This window comes from Spermophilus citellus, assembly GCF_964194105.1.
Source record: "Spermophilus citellus genome assembly, chromosome: 13".
Classification (NCBI taxonomy): domain Eukaryota; kingdom Metazoa; phylum Chordata; class Mammalia; order Rodentia; family Sciuridae; genus Spermophilus; species Spermophilus citellus.
The window spans coordinates 57632921-57652168 of NC_138193.1; the positions used below are offsets into that span (position 1 = coordinate 57632921).

Sequence of the window (19248 nt, forward strand, 5' to 3'; positions counted from 1 at the left end):
ATGTACATGACCCCCCAACACACACACACACACACACACACACACACACACACACACCCCAGATACTCCTGAGGGAACACTAGAGTGGTGAACTGAATGAAAGCCAATGTGAGGTCTGATTACTCTGAAAAAGGAGACTGTGCCACTCCCTATATAAATGCCAAGTGAAGCACTGCAGAGGAGGCATATGCTCCTTATAAAAGCTGCGTGGGCCTGGCTTTATGATAAGGAGGATTTCACCTGCCGAGTACACCAATGACCCGGATTATGGCAAATGCTGTGATTAATTAACAAGAGAATGAAAAAAAAGACACAGAGCTCAGAGACTGCTTTTAGATGTTTGGGAAATCTTAAATGATTACTAAAAAAAATAAGGTGAATGAGCTGGTTGAGGTGGCACACACCTGTAATCCCAGCACCTCAGGAGGCTGAGGAGGGAGGATCACAGTTCAAGGTCAGGCTGGGTAACTTGGTCAGTTGGTCTGAAGATAAAAATAATAAAAGGCAGAGGGTGTAGCTCAGTGATAGAGCACCCCTGGGTTCAATTTCCCAATACCACACACACACACAAAAAAAAACTCTGATAAGGTGAATGAGACAAATAATGACAGAAGCCAAACAGAAAAAAAACAGTCAGGAGCAGAGAGAGGTCTTTGAGACTTTTATAGTCCTGAGCCATAGCTTTGTGTAGAGGCACTGTTCTATATCATGGGAATGGGCACCCATCTCCCTCTTTAAGTTTAACAGTATAATTAATTTATTCCTTCCTTCCTTTTTTTTCTGGTATTGGGGATGGAGCCCAGAGGTACTTAACCACTGAGCCACATCCCCAGCCCTTTTTGTATTTTATTTAGAGACAGGGTCTCACTGAGTTGCCTAAGGCCTCACTAAATTGCTGAGTCTGGCTTTGAACTCACAAACCTCCTGCCTCAGCCTCTGGAGCCACTGGGATTATAGAGCTTGCGCCACCCCACTAGGCTTTCAGTATAATTTCTGCATGAGTTGAATTGAGTTGCTGCTGACTGGCTGAAAAACTCTGCCAGCTACAGCTTTTAGGAACCAGCGCCCTCCTTGTGCTTCAAGCTTTGGAATAAATGACAAGTGAAGAGGCAGGGAAGAGGTCCCACCCGCAAAAGCAAACTTTAATATGAACATTCCTACTCCTTTTCACTCCACTAAGAAGTGGAAAGCTGGCTTGAGCAAAGCCTGCTGGAAATACTGAGGGTCATTATTGAATGAGCTAGAAATATTCTACCAAAGGGAAAAGCCTGTATCATACTTGAACACCAGGTGCTTTTAGCCAGACAGTTTATTTTGAAACGTGGACAGCACACAGCTTAAGTCTATTTATATAGAGGCAGCTGTTGTGTATTTATTTAAGTCCTACTAGCACCAAAGGAGATTCTAACTAGCTTATAGAAATGAATGCAGAAAGTGGTACTCCTTGGTTCTTTCATTACGCATCAGATAACACAAGTTAGTCCACCCAACTGCTTTCTAGTAGTGTCAGGCTCCTAGTAAGGCACAATGACTCTTGGCAAGGGAAGAGGAGCAGAGAGGGAAGGAAAGAACTACACTCCCCAGCACAGAAGGTCTTCTTGCTACATAAAACGATCTGCCCTGAAGGATGAAAGGTCCTGCTTCCAGAAGGTTCACCTACAAAAGCCCTCCAGCATTTCCTACCTGCCCTGTAGTGTCAAGCTCTTTGCAGATCCTTTGCATGAAGCTCAGCTACCTCAGCTTCCTGGATTCCTTTCTTCTTTCTCTCTGAGGGCCTTCCTACAATTCCATAAACTGGACCATATGACCAGGTTCACAATGACTCAAGACTTTGGGTTGGGATTTTAAAAGCTTTGATTTCATAGAGAGGCAAAATAATGAGCAACCATGCCTCAGTTTTATATCTGTAAAATGCAAACACACTCTCATTTCAGGAGTGATTCAAATGACCCTAAACACATCAGGACACTCCAAGATGGAAGCCCGAAGGTGACACATTTTAGTAGAGATGTCTTAAAAAACCCAAATTATACAGTATGTGGGGGACCACAACTTCTTCTTTTCGGTACTGGGGATTAAACCAGGAGCATTTAACCACTGAGCCACATCTCCGGCCCTTTTTATATTTTACTTAGAGACAGGGTCACACAGAGTTGCTTAGGGCCTTGTTAAGTTGCTGAGCATGGCTTTGAACTGGTGATCCTCCTGCCTCAGCCTGCCGAGCTGCTAGGATTACAGGCGTGCACCACCACTACCAGCCCTGGGACTGCAACTTCTTAATAAGGGAATTCTACTACTAGGTTTTGGGATAGGGAAGTTTTCAAGACATAGTTTAAGAACAATGGAAAACAAGCTGGGAAACAAACATCTGAGACCTATGCCAACAGCAGTTATATACAGAAAAAAAGTTGTAAATAAATTCAGCCTATTTCAGGCAAGGTTACATAAAGTCAGAAATAATTCACAGTGGATTCATAAAGAAAAATCAGGTATGTTGATAAAACAACTGTATTGTTTTTCAGAGTGATGTACAGGATAATTGTGCACTGTCCCATAAATCACCCTGTTGTACCACACTGTCAGTGTAGGGCACCACTGCAACAAGCCAGGTGTGCTGACTCAAGTCCAAAGTTTCTTACATCCTTTTGGCAAATTGCGGGTATGTGGGAGAAAGGACCTCTGATTTCAAGCACTATTTAGTAGACCATATGTAGAGGCAGCAGTATGGGGCTTCCCCCCTCTGACAGAGAATTTGGAAACAGGCAAAGTAGATTTTTCCCTGAGCATTAGATAGTAAAATCAGCAAATACCCATCAAAACAAAGATATGCAAATTCATCTCAGTGAGAAAGAAAATTTCCTGGGCTGAGCAGGTTTGCCGGAAAGGCATTAGCATATTTAAAGAAGAACTGTGTCCACCAGCAATACAAGAGCCACTCAAAACCATCATAGAGGGGCTAGGGCTGTAGCTCAGTGATAGAGCGCTTGCCTCACAGGTGTGAGGGCCTGGGTTTGATCCTCAGCACCACATGAAAATAAGTAATAAAGATATTGTGTCCACCTACTATCTATCTATCTATCTATCTATCTATACACACACCATCATAGAAACTTACTCTGAAATATTCATCCAAGTCCTGCCCTATAGGAAAAGGGGGATCCAGCAGTACAGGGGCCAGATATGTCCCTACTGTGATTTTATTCATTAATATTCTGTTCTGATTCCATGGTTGCCAAGTAACCTTTGGACTAAGGTTTGGCTTCCTCTATAAACCTGGAGCAAGAGGATTTTTGTCTAAGTAACAATCTTTTTTTTTTTTTTGGTATTGGTGATCAAACCCAGTATCTCTGGGCTACATCCCCAGCCCTTTATATTTTTTATTTTGAGACAAGTTCTTGCTAAATTGCTGAGGCTGACCTCAAACTTGCCATGTTCCTGCCTCAGCCTCCTGACTTGATAGGATTACAGGTGTGCACCACTACACCTGGAAATACACGAATCAGCTGTGTGTCTGTGTGTGTCTGTGTGTCTGTGTGTGTCTGTGTGTCTGTGTGTGTCTGTGTGTGTGTGCCTGTTCCTGAGGGCTGAACCCCTTCTTGGTGAGCTGATAAACACAATTTCTCTATGTCTACTGGATGTTGCACTGTAGTGAATTCATCCAGGACAAATACCATCCTTGAGGCTCCAACTTAAACTTGGTGGCCTCCCACCACCTCCCAGGACAGGCAACCCAAGCCTTCATCATGAAGGGATTTGCTGTCCATGGCACATTCATACTCTGGCACAGGCTCACTTCTCTGGAAGAGCACATGGGAGTGAGTCACTCACCATTTCTCTTTGGTACAGTTTCATTTTACATCCCACAAGGAGGACAAATTTAAACTTCTGCTCTGTGGATTTGTGGAGGGTGTGACTGGGCCCCACCCAAGCACTAAAGACTTTCAAAACTGCCTATGAAGTAGGGCAACTCTTTATCTTTTTTCTTTTTTCTTGGAACTTAGATCCTTCTAAAGTTTAAGAGGTTTTGTTACAGGGATGGGGTTTGAGTCACAGGACCCAAACATGTTCAAAATTTTATTCACCAGGCATCATGTGTAAGCTAAATAATGCAAAATTGGAAACCTGTATTAAATAAAATATATGTAAGACCATTGTTTTGAATTGAGCTCCTGTACTAGGTTCCAACTGACCAAATCAAAATGGAGTCAGGGCTGGGGCAGGGGCTCAGTGGGTAGAGCACTTGCCTAGCATGTGTAAGGCACTGAGTTCGATTCTCAGCACCACATATAAATAAATAAAATACAAGTCCATCAACGACTAAAAAAGTATTTTTTAAAAATGGAGTCACTCATGCTAAGTGCCATGCAATCAAACTGAAACTTCAAAAACAAACAAACAAACAAAAAACCAGGAAAATCTCCAAACAGGACACTTTAAAAACAAATAAACAAACAGAAAACAACACAACAACAACAACAACAAACAATGGAGATTCATAATAACTGATTGGAGAAAAGGGCCACTGGCTGTGACTCTGCATAAGGAAGTCATCTCTGCTCTAACGATTACAAGGAAAGTAACTGAAGTAACTGATCTGCTTTTTTATTTTTATTTTTTTGTATTATGCTGTTCCCTGTGCCTGCTTGAGCTATCATAAAAGCCAACTGTCTGGTCATCCTCAATGGAGCTCCCTCTGTTTTATAGACAGGATACTGCCTGATTCATGAATCAATTTAAAAAAAAAGCCAGTTCAATTTTTTAATTTCTTGAAACAATTTTTTGGGGGGTACCAGGGATTGAACTCAGGGCACTCGACCACTGGGCCACATCCCCAGCCCTATTTTGTATTTTAGAGACAGGGTCTCACTGAGTTGCTTAGCACCTCACTTTTCCTGAGGCTGGCTTTGAACTCATGATCCTCCTGCCTCAGTCTCCCAAGCCGCTGGGATTACAGGCACTACCATGCCCAGCTTGAAATTTCATTTTTAACACCAGCCTGTTAAGCAAACCTAGGTAAGAATCTACTCCAACTCAGCAGGTGACAATCTTTTGTCCAAATTTAATACTTATTTTCAACATTGTGTTGAAACACAATAACAATTTCAACTTATAAGTTCAAAAACGTGTACTTCCCATATAATTTAAAACATCTCCATTCCACTCCTGCAATCTTTCCACATCAGGCCAAAATCTTAGAGTTTCAACTCTTTCCCAATAATTCCTTTATCTAAAAGGCAGGGCAAGGAGGCAAGGAACATACGTTAAATACTTTTCTATGTTATCTTTAACAATCTACCCAGTAACCTCTGGAGTCCTGGTTATTATTTCCATTTTGTAAGCTAAAAGTGAGGCATTAGAAAGGTTTTGTAATGTGCTGAGGTCATATGGTTAGCACATTGTGGTCCTGGGACAAAACATTCAGTTTGTCCATTGTGAAAGCCAGCTGAATGATACAACAAAAACTGGCTGTGGTTTAGTTCTACATTGTTTTAAGAGGTACGTTTAAATATCTAAGTTTTATAAAAATAAAAAAAGATCCAATGTAGCCTAATTGAGAACTGTTTGGATCCTGCATGTTCTGTTTAATCCTTCCTTGTTAAATGTCTTGTCTCATTTTCCCAGGCATGGTTTCAAGTAGGACATAAAATAAGAGCCTCTTATAATAAACTTTATAAACGTGCAGCTGATCTCCTTTGTGTCTCTGGGTGCTGTATTCAGCTTGCATCATCTAGTGCTTCAGGTTGTCTTTGGTCATTATTTTTCCTTTTATTTGGTTATCTGAGTAGCTCCTAGCACCACATATAGACTAGGGACCTTTGGAATTTGATTGGATGGATTTTTTTTTTTTTTGGTAACGTTTGAAAAACTGTTCTCTCTCAATTACAGGCAAATTGGATTCCTCCTGTGTTAGGCCACTGACCACAGAAATAAGAAGTTGATGTACAGGAAACAGTGATTATTGCTCACCTCATGGGACTGATAGAATAGTTTCATTGTTGTCTCATATTCATTCATTCATTCATTCATACAACCAGTATTATCTGAATGCCTGCTCCACGCCAGGTACTGTTCTAGGTGTTACAAGGCACACTTTAATTTCCACCTCTATTCTCTTTATTACAAATTATTATCCCCTGTGTTTAAGAACAGCCCGACATTGCTGGGTGGGGTGGCACACACCTATAATCCCAAGGGCTCGGGAGGCTGAGGCATGAGGATTAAAAGTTCAAGACCAGCCTCAGCAATTTAGTGAGGCCCTAAGCAACTTAGCAAGACGCTGTCTTAAAATAAAAAGGACTGGGGATGTGGCTTCATGGTAAAATGCTTCTGGGTTCAATCCCTAGTTAAAAAAAAAAAAAATTAAAACAAAAATCCTGGAGACCATTGACAAAGACTTGGTTACACTTCTTCCCCAGTGTAAGGACTCTCCCTGCAACCTTTCTCTCTGCTCACCTTCCCAGCTTCTTGTCATCATCTGTCTCTCTGATCATGGAGTTTACTCCTCCATAAGTAGCTTTGCCACTGCTCAGTGGCTCTCAGCAGCAGGAAAGCTGGCCTTAACATTCCTTGTTCTGTCCTCTGGAGCTAGAGAGACTTTATTTGTATTGAATGTTCAGGTGTTTTATCAATACTATGTCATTTTTGCCCTCTCATTATCCAGTGAACCCAAAAGGATAATTTACATTTTAGAGGAGTTACACCTGGGGTTCCAGGCCATTCAAATAATAGATGATAAGAAAAGGTGTCTTCACAGGTCTGACTCTATAGACCTTTATATTGTATCCACATCAAATACAGGTGCGTGTACTTATACATATAATTAAGCATAAGCTAGGCACAGTGGTGCAAGCCTGTAATCCCAGTGGCTCTGGAGGTGAAGGCAGGAGGATCGTGAGTTCAAAGCCAGCCTCAGCAACTTAGGGAGGCCCTAAGCAACTTGGCGAGACCCTGTCTGTAAATAAAATATAAAAATGCTTTGAGAATGTGACTCAGTGGTTAAGCGCCCCTGGGTTTAATCCCCAGTACCAAAAAAAAAAAAAAAAAAAAAAAAAGTATTAAGGCAGATGACAGTTTTAGAAGCTTTTCAAATAATAATGGAATAAAAACCTTAAATTGTCATGTTTCTTGCTGAGCTAGATGCTTTCTTTGTTCTTCATACCCTTAATATGGTACATGAGAAACACAAAACAACAATTATAAAAACACTCTTTTCCCAGATTCACCTTTTGACAGGGTCTCCCAGCCTTTCTGGTAGAGAACAACTTGACCCAGCTCTGTGGTAATGTCCCTTCGAGCAGACACATGGTCAGAGTCATGCCATCTCCAGCTGAGAGGGCAGAAGCCTTCCAACCAGGCACATTCTGTGCCCTGCTTTAGAACAGAACAGGGCCCAGCATCCTGGGAATGCAGGTGGGGAGGTCATGACTCATCTGACCACAATATAGACATGCATCCTGCCCTTGGGTTCCTCTGAATTCAGTGTCAGAGGAGGTTAGACATAATGGCTCCGTTTGGTTATGTCTATCTGAGTGCAGCAATATTAAGCCTATCTAGTCTATAACAATAAGGAGAGAAAGGAAGGCCAGAACTAACTCTTTCAGCTTTTGTGATGAATGGAAAACACTATGAACTTTCATTCAAAGTTTAACATGAGGTTGGCACAGCTCTGACATGTTTTTTCCCAAGACCTCCATGCTACTCATGCTAGTAGGGGTTGTGCCCCCAAACTTAAACACAGCTCTTTTTTTGCTCACTCAGAGTTGATTTTCCCCTGCTTCAGATCATACTGCTAAGCAAGCCACAGCTGAGAGAGCAATTCCAAGGATGAAATGTGAGCACCCAAAGAAAGCAGAAGTGGAAATGGGGGAGGGCATGTGGATATTTGTTCCCAGAAAGAGTACATTTCCTCCATGGTGGTTGGATTTGTCAGGGTAAAGAAGACTTTGGAGAGTGCCCAGCCCACACCTTCATTCTGTGGGTAAGAAACACTTCTGTCTACAGATAAGTGATGGGTCCCTCTTCTGGGTAATATGCAGGGTCAAAATGTGTTGGGTTCTCAGCTGACCCAACGTCTGAAAGATGCTGACATCATGGACGGTACAGGTACACCCCAGGACAGGAGAATCCATGCCATCCTGCCAATGAGAATCGGCAATGGAAAGGTCCAGACCTAAAAAATGGCACAAGCAATTTCCCAGCTTAGTCAATAATGGTCATTCAGAGGAGCAGAACCTTCTTCTACAAGGACCACACCATTCTCCCTCCATAAAAAAGTACCTGGAGCCCTGGGGCAGAACCCCTTGGATTTACAATCCTCGTAGACACACTTTCTAACTATGTGATTTGAACCAAGGCGAAGTCTCTTGTGCCTTACTCCTTGCTTATGTGGAATTTATGACAATAGTTCCTTTATAATGTTGTTACAAAGATTAATCACATAAAGTACATGGGATCACAAACACATATTTACTCAATAAATTCTAGCTACTCTTTTTGTATTACTATTTGCTCCAGGACAACCTGGACCCAGTGTACGAGAACAGGCTCCAATGTGCCATGAGACTGGAAAAAGACAGACAGATCCAGGATCGCACAGAGCGCAATGGAGGACTTACTGATTAAGTGTGGCAGCAAGATAAGGTGATTCTCATTATTTGGGTCAAAAAGACAGGGCCTTATAAAGTGGCTAGGACAAAAGGATCTTCACCCAAGCAAGAACAGACCTAATTTCTCTCAAGCTAATATCAAAGAGTCAGGCCTGTTCTTGGCATTAGGGTCCAGATGTCCATCTCCACAGAATACTGAAATGGTTTGTGTCTATTTGGGATAAGCTGGGAAACTATGCAGGGAAAATCATCAGGATTACTCAGGGGCAATCATGGCAGTTAGGACTCAAGATGGCTGCAGTCACGTCAGGGCTAAATCCATACACTATTCTGTCCAAGTAACCTTTATCCACTACATCTACATATTCTAGATTATCTGTTTAGTGAGCTCTTTACAGTTAAATAGGTACAGGGTTTCAGTTTTATATGATGAAAAAAGTTCTATGGATGGTGATGGCTACAACACAATGTAATGTACCTAATGCCTCTGCACTGTACACTTTAACAAGTTAAGATACTAAATATTATCTTGTGTGTATTTTACTATAATCAAAAAATATCTTACATGTGAGCTCCTAAAAACAAAACAAAACAAAACAAACAAACAAACAAAAACACCTCTAACCTCTTAGGATCTGTGCATTTTGTGGTATGCATATTTTACCTCAATCAAGATTACTTGTATACATATATACAACCTGAGGTCAAGGTCTCAGCCTTGTGAGCTTATGATCACCTCTCACAGGAAGCATCTACTGTTACCCTTTCTCTTACAATGTTTCCCAGAGAAATTAAAATCTACTCCGTGTTTCTTGACAAAATTCTGATTATCCTTGGAGGCAAGGCAAAATCCAACTGAGTGAAATAAAAAATCCACGGCTTTTGCACAGCATCGTGATTAAAATCACGTCTCTTCAGGTTTAACAATTATCTAAAGAGAAAATCTGACAAGCATGTTAGGTTCTGCAACAGGGTTACATCATACTTCCTGGTTGCTATCAGAATTATTTTAAAATCAAAACCTCACAAGAAAACATGCAAAGTCACTCAATTCCATTTTCCTCCTTCAGAAACATCATAAGTCTTAAAGATAAAGCAAGTGTCCCTCATCAGAATAAAAGTAAGAACCCAGATTCTAGTACATGGCCTTTCTCTTACAATGTTTTCCAGAGAAATTAAAATCTAATCCGTGTTTCTTGATGAAATCCTGACTATGCAGGAAAGGAACAGAACAGGTTGGATCTAAATAAGATCAAGGGTTGTGAAGAAAAGGGAAACTTGTACATTGTTGGTGGGAATATTAGTACAGCCATTATGGAAAACAGTACGGAACTTCCTCACAAATCTAAAAACAGGGCTGGGGGTGTAGCCCAGTGGTAGAGCACTTGCCTAGCATGTCTGATTGAGGCCTTCAATCCTGGGACCATTACTACCACGACCACCACAAAAAAGAAAAAAAAACAACTAAAAGCAAAATTACTGTATGATCTAACAGCCTTACTTCTGGATATTTACAAAGGTTTGAAATCAGTATGTTGAAGAGATATCTCCATCTCCAAGTTCATTGCGGCATTATTCACAGTAGCCAAGTTATGGAATCAACCTAAATGTATAGACAAAGAAACTGTGGTATACATACAACGGAATACTTTTTAGGTATTTTTTGGTACTGCGAATTGAACCCAGTGGTGTTTTACCACTGTTGCACATCCCCAACCCTTTTTATTTTTTACTTTTTAGACAAGGTTTTTCTAAGTAGTTGAAGGCCTCACTAAGTTGCTGAGGCTGACCTGGAATTTGTGATCTTCCTGCCTCAGGTTTCTGAGTTGCTGGCATTGCAGGTGTGTATGGCTACACCCCTCAATTTAGCTTTAAAATTTTTTGTCATTTACAATAATATGAGTTGTAGCAGAGAACATTATGCCAAGTTAAATAAGGCAAGGACAGAAAGACAGAACCTCTTACATGTGGAATCGAAAACACTCTAACCCCCAAAGCAGAGGTTACCATTAGAGGACTGGGGTTGTAGCTCAGTAGTAGAACACTTGCCTAGCATGTGTAAGGCACTGGGTTTGATCCTCAGCATAAAAAATAAATAAATAAAATTAAGTTATTCTGTCCATCTACAAAGATAGATAGATAGACAGACAGACAGACAGACAGACAGATAGAGGTTACCATTAGAGGTTGGGAGGGTAGGGGGAATAGAAAGACCATGGCCAAAGGGTACAAAAGCCCTAATTACACCAGAGGAATCTGGGAGTTTGACTTGTTTACCCTATAATGTGGTTAATATGGTAAATAATAAAGTATTATGCATTTCAAATTCATAAAGAGTAAATTTCAAATGTTCTCGCCACCAAAAACTAGTATTTGAGGTTATAGATATGTTAACATGATTTAATTTTTCTGGATTTTATTCATAAGTCATACTATCACTTTGTACCCCACAGATATATACAACTATCGTCTGTCCATTCACAATTTGAAAAATAAAAATTTAAAAAGTAAATTACAGTGGGGAAGGGATTGGTGGTGCCTCAGTCATGTGGCCAGGCTTCCAGTCATCTTGCTAGGTTTTCTTACCTGTAGGTGGGAATACACATGTGCGCAGCCCAGTCCTTTCTTTCTGGCTGTACAAGCACCCCACCACCACATCTGTTGTTAATAGCAGCTTAGTTTTCCTTCCCAGATTTACATAGGAAGCCAGCAGAGGGTAAACACTTCTCTCTCCAATGTCTGGCTTTATTCTGAGGCCTCTGTGGCCTGCCAATGATCCCCTCCCAGCTCTCCGGGCAGCTAGCTCCTCCTCCCCCTGGACAAGCCACACCCTCACTGGGCCAGGGCTGGGTTCCCTCCCCAAATCTTTCCAAAATCCAAGCTGACTTTGGCAGAAGAACACAAAAACAGAACTGTTAAATTTCTTCCATAGTGGATTTCTGATTCACACAGGAAATTTGCTATTTTCTGATGAAGCTCCTATCAATTTCTTTTTGAAAGCCTTGTGAAGGCACAGAGAGAAAGAAGACTTTCATGACAAAAGACTAGAACTGATGTGAGATCATGTCTGAAGCTGGGAGGAATTGAAAATAACTTAAGGCAGATGATGCTGGATATCGTGTGTGTGTGTGTGTGTGTGTGTGTGTGTGTAAGATAGTTTTTTTTTTTTTTTAAGAGAGAGTGAGAGAAGAGAGAGAGGAGAGAGAGAATTTTTAACATTTATTTTTCAGTTCTCAGCGGACACAACATCTTTGTTGGTATGTGGTGCTGAGGATCGAACCCAGGCCGCACGCATGCGAGGCGAGCGCGCTACCGCTTGAGCCACATCCCCAGCCCCAATAGTTTTCTTTTTAAATATTTATTTTTTAGCTGTAGTTGGACACAATATCTTTATTTATTTACTTACATGTGGTGCTGAGGATCAAACCCAGGGCCTCACATGTGCTAGGCGGGTGCTCTACCACTGAGCCACAACCCCAGCCCTGTAAGATAGTTTTCTACCAGCTCTGTCAAATATGGGGATCTATCTAGAAAACTCTACCCTACCTCACCCTACAGCCTCTGAGGTGAAAAGTTATGACATAGGCCAATTACTGGTGCCATTTTCTCCCACACCTGCCAAGGGGTGTTGGTGTGGCAACCATGATGGCAGAATAGATGCAGGGAGATGTGTTCAGTGAGAAGAACCCTAGGAGAAATGCATGCTGGGAGGTATATTTTATACACTGTGTGTACACTTTATGCGTGTGTTTGGTATTTTTTTTTCCTCAGACAACCAATCATTAACAGAGGAAAAAAAGAAAACCCAATAGAAACTGGGAATCAGACCAGTACTGTACAAACAATCCCTTCCCTGCCATAAAGCTGAGGCCAACACCAAAAGGTACCAGGGCAGGCCTCGGGTGTTTTGTTCACCTGTTGTTTTTTGTTGTTGTTGTTTTTGTTTTGGCACTGGGGATTGAACTCAGGGTCACTCAACCACTGAGCCACATCCCCAGTCCTCTTTTGTATTTTATTTAGAGATGGGGTCTCACTGAGTTGCTTAGTGCCTCATACTTGCTGAGGCTGGCTTTGAACCCACAATCTTCCTGCCTCAGCCTCCCGAGCTGCTGGGATTACAGGCGTGTGCCACTATGCCTGGCTGTTCACCTGTCTTTTTGATAAGCAGCCTCCATACCTTCATTGTACAACACAGTGGCCACAAGTCACCTGTGGTTACTAAGCAACTGATACGTGGTTAGAGCAATGGAGAAACCACATTTTAAATTTTATATCATTCTAATTAATTAAATTTTAAAATTGATGTAACATGTTTTCCCATTACACAGAACTTCATTGCTTCCATAGGGCGACATTTCATTTTAACCCTTGCCTGGGCAGTGTACCCAGCAGGCATATGGCTGGTAACCACTAATCTATTTGGTGCCAGCATCTTTCTTTGCTTTGGATGTTTTCCTAGGCACTGACGTGATATTTTAAATGTATTTACTTGAATATGATTTGCAGGCAGCATAAGTTACACTGGTAACTATGTAAATTGTCATAATTCCATTTTCTTTTTTCTTACTACTTTAATAAGTATAATATAATTAAGTTCTTTTCTAGTTTAAAAAATAAGTGCAGACATTACAATTTTTTAAATGAAGACTTGTTTCCTTCTTCAATAATTATGACAGCTAATGCTGACCAAAAACCCATCACACTCGGATCCTGTCTTTAATAACTCACATGCATGGTTATTATCTCTTTAAATCTCACCAAAAAAAAATTATTTATCTTCTTAGTGTCTTCATTTCCCCATTTTTCTAAAAGGAAGGAAGGAAAGAGGGAAGGAAGGAAGGGAGGCAGGCAGATAAAACATGGCCTCATGACAGGGCAAAAGGATCAAAACCTCAGAATATTTAAAGGACAAGCCTATTCTGAAAAAAAAACAAACAATTTAATCATTCAGGAAAAAAAACCTCAGAATACTATTGGGCACCCTCAATGTTTGACAGAATAACATTAACAATAACAATAACAAAACATTCTTTTGCCATTCATATGTTCATGTAAGTTTTCATTGATCATTCAAGTACCAAGGATTATGGAGACACTTAGCCCAAATCTGTTCATGGGAGCAGATGGGAGGCATATCTTGGAGAGGATGAGTTTTAAAGGATGGGTAACTGCTACCTGGACACAGAAGAAAACTAATTCATTCCAAGCAGAACAAATAGCTGAACCAAGTATCTGCTTATGTGTGTGTTTGGTGGTAGGCAGAAACCAGTCACAACTAAGCAGTTTTAATTTATCCTAGGCAATTGGGCACCTTTAGGAAATTTGGGGTTAGGCTGAAGAGTGACAGTACTAAGAACAGTAAGAGGTTTTAAATTATTGCCACCCTGGCACAGGTTAAGAATATGCTGGCTTTGGTAAGAAGTAATAAGGGCCTGAACAAGAACAGTAATAAGGATGGAAATGAAAGGACAGATTTGAGAAATGTTAAAGAGAGAGCAAACAGAACTTTGTCCCAGTTTTGTTAGTGAAGGTAGAGTGTCAAGCATGGAACCTACTTCTTGTTTGGACAACTGGGTATTGGCATCCCATCCATTCGTTCTTGGATATGTTGAGTTCCAGCTAACTTTACAACATCGGAGTGGATCTCCAGTGGGACTCCAGAGTTGAGAAGAGGGCTAAGGGTGTAGGTCAGTGGTACTGCATATGCAAGGCCCTGGGTTCAGTCCTCAACATCAAAAACAAATAAATTTTTTTTAAAAAAAACCTTAATAAATTTAGGCAATAGATTTAACTAGACATTTCTCAAAAAAAGACAAGTACACAAAAATTGTGCAGCATCATGAACCATCAGGGAAATGCAAATCAAAACCTTGCTCCAACAAGAATAGCTATTATCAAAAAGATTAAAGATGAGAAGTGCTGGTGAGGGTGTGGAGAATCAGGATAGTGGGAATGTAAATTAGTACAGCCATTATGGAAAAACAGTACGGAGGTTCCTCAAAAAATTAAAATAGAACTACCATGTGACTCAGTAATCCTACCACGGTGTATAGGTCCAAAGGAAATGAAATCCATACGTCAAAGAGACATCTGCATGCCCATGTTCATTACAACAGTATGCACAATAGCCCGAAATGGACACGATCCAAGGGTCTATCAACTGATGAATGGATACAGAAAATATAGAACATGCACACAATGGAATTCTATCATGAAAAAGACTGAAATTCTGTCATTTGAGGCAATATAGATGGAACCGGAGACCATTATGTTAAGCAAAGTAAGTCAGGCACAGAAAGACAAGTACCATATGATCTCACTCACATGTGGAAACTAAAAAAGTCAATTTCATGGAAGTCTAGAGTAGAATGGTGGTTACCTGAGCCTTGGGGGAGTAGTTTGGGGAAAAGTTGATCAATTAGTACTAAATTACAATTAGAAAACAGTAAGAAGTTCTGGCGTGCTATTGCACAGTAAGGTGACTATCAATATCAATAATATATGTACATTTCAAAAAACTACAAGGATCTTGAAAGTTTTCATTAGAAAAAAAGATATATGTTTGAGGTGACATTTACTTTGATTTAAACATTACACAATGTATACATGTATTGACACATTATATGGTATCCCATTGATAAGTTTAATTTTTATTTTTTTATGTTAAAAAAATTTTTAAAGGAAGGGGAAAATATGCTTCCTAAAAATAAATAAATAGAAAAAACAAGCTGAGAAGAAAGGTCTAAGTCAAAATAAAGATTTTGAAGACACTCAACACAGGTAGTTGAAGTCTCAGATTAGCTAAGTTTTCATAGGAAAGAAAAAAGATACATCCAAATACATATGTAGAAATTTCTTCTTGGCTCTGAGAAGCCTGCTGGATAGAGGATGAGTTCTAAATTTATCTTATTTACTACTCTACCCTCATTGGCCAGCAAAGCGCCTGACATGTCATAATTTATTCTAAATAATTGTTTGTGTGAACATACTTATTTCCTTAGGTTTGAAAATAACATAATATTCTAAACAGGAGATGAAAAATGACTAGCACAATAACAAATCCTTTAAGATGAATGATTCTGGTTTAAATATCCCATACTTAGAACATCAAGGTCAAGATTAATTTTCTAGGATCCTTCTTTTCTTCCAGTTTAATCAAGTAAAAAGAAATTTTTTATTTTAAAAACATATGTGAGGGCTGGGGTTGTAGCTCAGTGGTAGAGCACTTGCCTAGCTTGTGTAAGGCACTAGGTTCCATCCTCAGCACCACATAAAAATAAATAAATTAAATAAAGGCATTCTGGCCATCTACAAAAAAAAAAATGTGTATATCTAACAGGGCTTACCAAATCATATCTAAATATCATTTTTTCCCCCTACTGCTTGGTTTCCACTAAATTGTTTTTACATAAAAATAGAATCCTTCTAAAAGAAACAAAGACCCTTTACAGAGGTCATAGAAAATTTAATCTAACACCTTAAGAAGTCACAGAAAAGATAAAACAAATATTAGTTTACTTTTTACAAACAACCTTTATTTATTTATTTTTTAAATTTTATTTATTTGTTTATTTATTTATTTAATTTTGGTACCAGGGATTCAACTCAGAGGCACTACATCCCCAGCTCTATTTTTTTTGTAGTTTATTCACAGACAGGGTCTCACTCAGTTGCTTAGAGCCTTGCACTTGCTAAGGCTGGTTTTGAACTCGCAATTCTCCCGTCTCAGCCTCCCAAGCTGCTGGGATTACAGGTGTGCAACACCATACCCAGCTCAACCTTTATTTATTTTGAATTTAAAAAATAATGTATGTACATGACAGAATGAATTATTTGGCTTTATTTCTGTTTTAGCAACCTCAAGATTGGACAGTAGTAACAATGAAGTATGGATCACAGACTGTTAGCACTAACTTTGTCACTGTAACTTCACTTCCCCCATGTTATTATTTAAGTTGCCTGTGTGATCTGATAAACTCCTTTCCCAAACTCCAAAGAATGGGGAGAGGCAGAATTTTCCACTGCAAGGTTGAAAATAATTGATCTTCCATGTCTACAAATGGAAAAGATTAACTTTCATGGAATTTGAGAGACTGGAAGGTCTTTAGCAATCTATTTTCCCTTTCATTTTATTTCATAAATTATTAAATCAGCTTTAAACACAGAAAAGAACATCTTAAAACAATGTAAACATACCATTTACTTTTATTTTCTGGTTGCTTTAGTGTTTTAGCATAGTAGTAATCACAGTATGTATATGAGTTTTGTGTCTACTCTTTCCCGTTAACTTTCCACAGTCTACACTATCACCATATTTATATTCTTTTTTTTTTTTTTTTTTGGTGGTGGTGGTGGTACTGGGGATTGAACACAGGAGTGCTCTACCAGTGAGCTACATTGTCAGCCCTTTTTATTTTATTTTGAGACAGGGTCTCAATAAGTTGCTGAGGCTGGCCTGGAATTCATGATCCTCCTGCCTCGGCCTCTCCAGCAGCATGCTCACCTGACTCAAATTTATCATTTTACAGAATTTGTATTCATCCATCATTGATATAATTTATTCAATGTCCATATTATTAGTTGCTCAACATTTTTGGAGGGGAACTGGGGATTGAACCTGGGGGCACATTAACATGATCTATACCCTCAGTACTTTTATTTATTTTTTGAGACTAGGTCTTGAACTTGTGATCCTCCTGCCTTGGCCTTCTGAGTCACTGGAATTACAAGTATGCACTACAGGTTTTTTTTTCTTTTTTGATACCATAACAACAATCTTTATAATTAGCTTTATGGATATTTTCTTCTTCTTTTGACCCATTATTTGTGATGTATAATTATGAATATTTCCAGTTGTCCTCCAAATTTATAATGATGTGCAAAGCCCAGCCAGCCATCTGCCAGCTTGCTTTCTTGCTTATTTATTTACAATTTAATACTTAAATGTTATATTAAAACTTTTTATTAATTTGCCTTTTCCAATTAGTAGTAGGAACATTAAATCTTTCTCTTTTTTTACCTACTTATATTCCTTCTTGTGAATTATCAGTTAGCATTTTTTGCTCATTTTTAGGATTTTGGTGCTTTGCTAACAGTTATATAAGTTGTAAATATATTACAGAATTTAATGTCTTATACCTAAAATTAATCATAAATATTTTCCAATGTAATATCTTCCTTATAGTTTTATACAGTCAAAACATAGGAGAAAAATTTTAAATCAGACCTGTCCATATTTTCCTCTTTTGTATTCCTCTCTTTTATTAGTTCAATGGTTTAAAAAGTCTCGTTTTTGGTGAAATGTTGATAATTGTTTAGTTGGATGATGAATAGTTACGTGGGGTTCATTTTGCTGTTCCCTATTTAGGCATATATTGGAAATTTCCCATAATAAAACTTAAAAAAAAAGTCTTACCCAATTGCTAGAATAATCATTTTGGTTTATTCCTACTAGTTTCTCTCTCTCATCCCCTTCATTTTAGAGTTGAGGAAACTCTTGCCCATAAGGTTAAATCAACTTGCTTACTGTGTGAGTCATCTTGTTCCCCTCCCCAGTGAATAAACTTAGTCACAACCTCTTCTTTTTTAGACACAGCAAAAATACCCAAAGGCACGGCTATTTGAAAAGGGCAGAGCTCAGTTAAAGAAAGTTGGGCTGGTAGGTCCCACAAACCTTCCACAACCCCACCCACTAGAAATGGTAGGGCTGGGGGTGTGCTGATCAGCCTAACAGACAGCTCTCCAAGGAAAGAACTCTGAATTGTAGCCATTTCTTTGGTGTAACTACTTCCAACCTGAAGGATTTCAAGATTAATGTAATGTCCCTGAACCCAAAGTCAGGAATAGAAGGGCAGTAGCATACTCTTTCATTTCCACTGTATGCATATAATAGATAACAGATCTCAGTAAAAAGAGGGCCTGGGGATATAGCTCATGTTCAATCCCAGCAACACACACACACACACACACACACACACACACACACACACACAGTAATAAAGAATTAGGGAATGACTTGTTCAAAATATAACATATTTACAGATATTTATATTTTAATCATAAGTTCATGTACTTTAATTTTAAATAATGGCTATAGTTAACAATCAAGTTGCAAACCCCTTAATTTTCTCCCCCCAGTGCTGGGGCCTGAAGCCAGGGCCTTGTGCATTCTAAGCAAGTGCTTTACCACTGAGCCACATCCTGACCTAAAACCCCTAAATATCTAATCATCACTTCTCAATGGGCTGGTATAAGGATCCAACACACCACTGAGAGACAAATAGTAATGAAAGTACAATCTATATTTTCAAGAGTGGTATAACCCAAAATTTATCATTAGCAATTCAGTGGCATTAAGTCTATTCACAACCATTACCAAGGTCTCGTCCTGGAGCATTTCCATCACCTCAGTGGAACCTCTGTCCCCATTGAACAAACACTAGCTCCCTCTTTCCCACTCATCCCAGCCTTTGGTAACTTCTGCTTTTTGTTTCTAGGAATTTGACTGCTCTAGATACCTCATAGAAGTAGAATCACATAATATTTGTCCTTTTTGTGTGTGGATTATTACATTTAGCATAATATTTTCAAGTTTCATTCATTTTGTAGCATGTATCAGAATTTCATTCCTTTTTAAGTTTGA

At 39.3% G+C, this 19248-nt stretch overlaps 1 protein-coding gene across 2 annotated transcripts in view; it reads right to left on the reverse strand.

The window, feature by feature from the left end:
* The window catches only part of ANXA4 (annexin A4), a 63186-nt gene that overhangs the window by 35012 nt on the left and 8926 nt on the right, over positions 1–19248 (reverse strand). The window contains exon 1 of one of the 2 annotated variants that reach the window (XM_081265058.1): positions 11193–11335. The exons of the other annotated variant lie outside the window; for it this stretch is intronic. The gene's annotated coding sequence lies outside the window, so the exon portion shown is untranslated. Of the gene's footprint in view, positions 1–11192; positions 11336–19248 lie in introns of those variants that run through there. 2 annotated transcript variants of the gene reach the window in all.